Genomic DNA, 6,257 nt, shown 5'->3' on the forward strand with positions numbered 1-6,257 from the left:
ATAAACTCCAAATGTCGTAATGTACTCATTATTATGACAGCACACTGAACTACGTGTTACGTCACATTTCTAAAAAGATCGGAAACTGAAAAAAACTTGAAATTTCTGAAATTCTGATCGAAAAAAGCGGCTTTTCGCTGCAACTAATCAGCAAAAGAAAAACATTTTTTTGTAAATAAAAATTTAAGTAGGCAAAGTCTAAAACTTGTGCACTAGCATTTCAAGCCGCACTTCAGTGGCTTCCCTTAGTCATACAAATAAGAAAATAAATTAGCCTATGATAGAAAAACAAAATTCTATACGCTGTCCATAAGCCTTCAACTGCATTTGTTATTCTGAAGGAAACATCGGTGTGGCGAATGTCGGGAAGGCCTACACAGTCAACTATTAGCTAATGATAGTCAGTTCGAGAAGATGATCCAAATAACTCACATGTTGTACGCTTTCGTATCTGAATCTTTTATAGCAGGGGTTCCCAACCGTGGGTACTTGCACCCCTTGGGGGTACGAGATTAAACATCAAGGGGTACGAAGATCCTTGGGCCACAGAGCAAATTTTCAAACATATTTCACAGCACATTTTATTTTGGAATTGTAAATGATATTATATGCCATTACGGTTTTTGCTTTGAAAGAAACAAATTATCTACAAATAATTCTTGTTATTTAGTGGGCTAAGAACAAAGAAGCCTCATTGTCTCATAGCAATGTGTTTTTTTACTTGCTGCTACTGAAAATGAAAATGGAAACCTTGCTAATTTTCCTTGTCTCGATCAAATTGCAAATAACTCTTTGCTGCAAAATGTCAAAAATGACATTATTTCCAATTTAAAGATGCTGGTTGATTCTTTCGACGGTTACTTTTTTGCTGGTGAATTGAATTATTTTCAGCATTGGATTATAAATCCATTTCTTTTTGATTTAACAAAAATGTCGGATGAAGATAATTTGAAGGAGAACATCATCTAAATGAAAAGCTGCCAAAAATTGAAACTGCTATTTCACAAATCAAAGTTGGAAGATTTTTGGTGTATTGCTATGAAGCCTTCCCAAGTCTTGTTATGGAAGCCATGACAGTGCTAATTCTCCTAACAACTTATTAGGCTACTGTGAAAGTGGCTTTTCGACCATGATGTATATTAAAAATAAGTACAGAAATCGTCTGCAACTGGAAGATGATTTGCGTGTTGGCTTGAGTAAAATCGAACCATCGTTTGAGCGAATTTTATCAATGAAGCAGCAACAAATATCTCACTGAGAAGTGACAAACAAAATAACTGACATTTAATTTCTTTTGGTAATTTTTGCATTTTGTGTGAAATATCGGTTTAAAGTTTAATTGATCTATAAAAGAAATTTAATTTAGCAATATATACCTGAAAAATTTAATTAGATTTTTTTGGGGGTACGAAGAATGCTTTGACCTGACAAAGGGGTACGAACAGCAAAAAAGGTTGGGAACCCCTGTTTTATAGCATCAATTTTTTTAAATGCTTTGGAAGACTCGCAAAGCGAAAGTTCAGGAAACTTGTCATCTTTTGAAATTTTTCTTTGTGTTATAAAGTTTAATCGCCCTTGCACTTGCAAGTGTTAATTGTAGCCTAATAGTAGGACTATCTCACAAAAAAATTTTTTTTTTCTATCTTGCCTCTAGGTTTGGTGACTGTGCAATTTTAAGATATTGGTAACACTGTTTTATCGATGCAGGCTATATTTTAAACTTTTGGGCTTTGCCATCTTTCCCTTTTGTTGGTGTTAAAGTCGTATGTTTACTTTGCCGTTCTGTAGGCTACATGTTTGTGCCAGCAGCAAAAAATTAAATTGAATTGAATTTCTAGATCAGAGGTGACGAACCTGCGGCCCCGTCAAAGAATTTTGTGCGACTCTCAAAACAATTTGACAATCGCTCATGGATTAAAGACAAAAGACATCTCAAAGCTGTTTTATGCCTTCACTGATACACCTTTCCTTTGCCATTTTCTTGCCCTAAACACTAACTTTCAGGGTTTAAAGTTAGAAAATAGGAAAGTTAGGATAAGGTAAAGTTGTGAAAACACTATTCACCAACTTCACCTTGTAAAAAACTTTCCAAAAATCTCACTAAGCAATAAAATTCAATGCTTCAATGCAGGCCCGCAACCAGGGGGGGGCATTGGGGGCATTTGCCCCCCCCGAAATTTTTTGAAAAAACTTTAAGCGTTCTATGCAGTATGAAATGTACTATGAATAGACGTACGTCGTACACGTAAAGCCATACTATCGAAACCGAAAGTAGGCTACGCTGGTTGGAAGCCATGCTAACGATTTTGTTCGATAAACTAGGCTGGCATCCTCATTATCTGTCACTCAAATTCCAAGCGCGGAATTGGTGTTAAACGACCTTGCCAAATCAAATAGAAAGTTAGACATTATGCTCTAAATTAAAATGTCATTTTGCATTTGCAAAATCAACTTCTTTGGGCCTACAAACATAAAAGCTTGTTGAGCCAACAAAATGTTTCAGGATTGTAATTTGTAATTATCGTGTTGAGTTTATTCATATGTATCTGTTTGTTTATGTTGATGTAAATATATGTTATTGATTAATTTATGACTCCAGTCGTGCCAATGCAGTTCGTAGCCTACAGATGTTGTGTTTTATTTGTAATCGACTGAACACATTACTGTAATATCGTAATTTTCTTCCTCGGGTAGTCATAGCTAAATGAGAAAAGGTTACAAAGGCTAGTTTCCTTTAATGCTGTACTAAACAAAAACGTGATTGACATAAGTTATGACCATTGAACCGTAACATGGTAGTGTCACACATAGGCGTAACCGGGGGGGGGGGGGGCGAAAAGGGCCATGGCTGTTGAACCCTTTGTTGAAAATATAATATAATTTGTAGAAATTTATATCGTTTTTCAAGACATCTGGCTATTAACACCCCCCAGGACTTGTTTTAGGCACACAGAAAGACACTAATAAATTTTGCAAATCGTAAATCGCGCAAAATTTACGCGATTTACGCTTCTTTTAACTGATCTGTTGAAGCAATTTCAGAATCGCTTAGCTACACAAAAACCCAACAGAGTAGCCTGAGTTTTTTGTGTTCTCTAATTTTAGCCGCAGTTTTTGCCCGTTCGTGTGTAATAGCTACCTTTAATAAATTAATAGCTGTTTATCTGCTAATAAATTTGATACAAATATTACCCTGAAAGTGTTTCCAGAAAGCGTTATAATCCATTATTTGAGTGTAATTTCTGCAAAATTTGTCCGGGGGAGTATGCCCCCGGACCCCCTAGAATACGCGTGCCTTTGGCACGCTCTAAACTCCCACCAGCTTTATTGCTTCCCTTGCCCCACCAGGATACATCACTGCACATCAGGTGGCAATGTTTTAAATCAAACACTTTGTTGTTCTCTTCAATTCATCAAATATTTGGCCCCCCCAATTTTTGTTTGTGGCAACGCCACTGGTGTCACACACTCTTGTCCCTTATCAATCGGCGTGGACATTAACATAAAAATGTCACAATGCATCATTTTAATGTTTGTTCTTTGATAAAAATTAAATGCCCCCCCCGAAAATATTTGCTGGTTGCGGGCCTGCTTCAATGTTATTTTTTAATATTTTATGCTTCAATGCTGCATTAGATAGCTTCAGCTGTAGGCCTATGATTTGCATGGGCTTTTGTTTGTGTTTTGAAAAAGAAATTTCATTAACTGATTTGTTGTTTCGGAGCATAATGGTCGAAACATTTAGTCAACTTGAGCAAAAAGGATAGAGCCAAAAAAGAAGAAATCATACTCATATGAAAGCAAACGCTTCAAAAATTAAACTGTCTTCATTATCAGTGCAAGTAGCCTACTGTTGCTCTATCCTTTTTGCTCAAGTTGATTTGTTTTTATTTTTTACTGTTGTATGTTTCGATTCTGCGTAAGGCAAGTTCAACTGTGTGGTTTTATTATACTTTCAAGTTTCATCTGCCGTTTGTTACTTTTCATGAATACTATCTTGAGTCACTTCTAAACGATTTCATAGTAGGCTATGGGTTACGATTAAAAAGTTGTGTGGCCCGATAACTCATGTGTAATTGACAAAGTGGCCCGTGACCGCAAAAAGATTCGTCACCCCTGTTCTAGATAGAACAATAAGTTATAGGCTAAGTCAATTTTTGAGGAGCAAGCTCCTCCACCATTTAAATATTTGTTTTGCCTCCACAATGAAATAAGCTTGCTTGATTGAGTCAAAATGTTGTATTGTTTTACTTTTTTGTATAGTTTAAACTTCTCAGGAAAATACAGAAAATTTATCATTAGAAAAATGAATATGAAGAAAACAACGACAATCTTACTCATGCAATCACAACAGAAAGCTGCAAGTAACAGTTAAAAGTATCAAATCGAGCAAAGCCGCTGGACTAGATGAGATGGCATATTTCCTGAAATGCTAAAGGCTAAAGCATCTTGGCAAGCAAGCCCTGCAATGGTTAGCTCAAGCCTTGACAAATGTCATCTACACGAGAAAGTATCCGGAATTCTGGAAAATGGTAGGCTAAAGGTCATTGCTTTGCTCAACCAGAAAAAACCAAATTGGACACAGCCAGCTACCGTCCGACCTGTAGCGCACCCAGCATGGGGCTAAGGGGGATCAAGCCCCCCCCCAAACCCGCCACCAAAAATGAAGTTTTTGTATGTTTCTCATCTATACCTTTTGCTTACAGGTTGATATGAATAAGACACAACAATACAACAGGGCTGAGCATTAGCCTATAACAATATATTTTACATATTTGCAAATATTTTTAACAGTTGAACGTTTTCGGCTTAACTTAACCCTATCTTATTAGGCTACGAGCTGTTTGCGCACGCTTAAAGCACGTCACGGGCTATTTTAGGCCCGTGCTAATTAATCGCTAGTAACGGGAGCTATGAAAAGCATAGTGCCAAAATATTTTACAAGATAATAGCCATGTGTATTGTGCGTATAGAAATTAAACTTTTACCCAACAAATTCATTGAAATAAAGTGTTTGAGATGAAAAGACGTCAGAAAGTTGGTTTTTATTCTACTTTCCCAAAAATAGCTTCAAAATTGAAATTTTTGAATTATAACATAAACCATGGCTACCTAAAGATACAGCCTGATTTGTCACATTTTGAAGAAATGTCCGGATTTTGCTACCTTTGGGCAAATGTTTAAATAAATATTTCTAAAAAATATATTATTACGCTTTTTATTACTGTTTTATGTTGAAAAACAAAGAAAATTTGATTTCGAAGGTTTTGTAAAAAATTAAATGTTACTATTAACAAAAATCAACACAGAGAGAGCAGAAGTTAATTACAGTTCGCAGGCAAGTATGCATAGGCTATTCATGCCAGGGTAATGGAACATAAAGAAGTATAGTACACATTCGTGTCTACAAAACTAGGCCGTTGAATGAAATGTCCGGAGTATTCAAAGGAAACTCTTTTACAAACATGATGTCAATGATTTCCATTGCTTCTACACTTAAAGCAAGACAGAATCAACCAGTGCCCACAAACACCGAAAGAAAACTAGTGCCCGGAGCATCGAAGGAATCCAACAATGCCTACGGCACCGAAGGAAACAATCAGTGCTTGCAGCGCCGGAAGGGTTCTCAAAACCAAGGCGAAACACACTTGCTTAGTTTCACAAACTGATTTTGCTATGGGATGCAATTGAGTGAATGTTGCATATCTTATACACTAAACACAAATCTTAGGTACACTAAACATCAACAAGCTTACCGTTAATATAAAGATTTATATCACCGGGCGAGGTAACCCACTTGAAGCTTTCATTATTTTCTTTAGCTTCCTTTAATCGTGGGAGCAATTTCTTTTTTTTTAAGTATATTTGTTTCGGAAGATGGTCAGTGAAGAATATTTTACAGTTCTGTCGTTGATTATAACTCTTGAGAACTTTTAGTGACTTAAAGATTTTATCTTTTACCAACAAACTAGAAATTTTGAATATGATTGGTCGTTGGTTAGACTTACTTGAAGTTTGTTTAGAGCCCAGTCTGTGGCAGTCCAGCAGTTCAACATTATTACAATCAAGGGTGTTTTCTAAAAGTTGTTTGACGATTTCTGTTGTTTGGTGTTTCTTTTCGTCTTTATCTCCTTCGATTCCGTGGATTAAGATGTTCAGCCGTTTTTCGTAATGCTCCTTAGCTAAAGTTTCTTTTCGACTTTTTTCTTTAAATTGATTGAGTTCGAGTTCTAGAGCTTGATTTGAGTTTTCTAACG

The 6,257-nt window shown here is 36.1% G+C and overlaps 1 protein-coding gene across 1 annotated transcript in view; it reads right to left on the reverse strand.

The window, feature by feature from the left end:
* The window catches only part of LOC145779452 (START domain-containing protein 10-like), a 125,719-nt gene that overhangs the window by 90,503 nt on the left and 28,959 nt on the right, over positions 1-6,257 (reverse strand). The window lies entirely within an intron of this gene.

This window comes from Aplidium turbinatum, chromosome 11 (assembly GCF_918807975.1).
Source record: "Aplidium turbinatum chromosome 11, kaAplTurb1.1, whole genome shotgun sequence".
Lineage (NCBI taxonomy): Eukaryota > Metazoa > Chordata > Ascidiacea > Aplousobranchia > Polyclinidae > Aplidium > Aplidium turbinatum.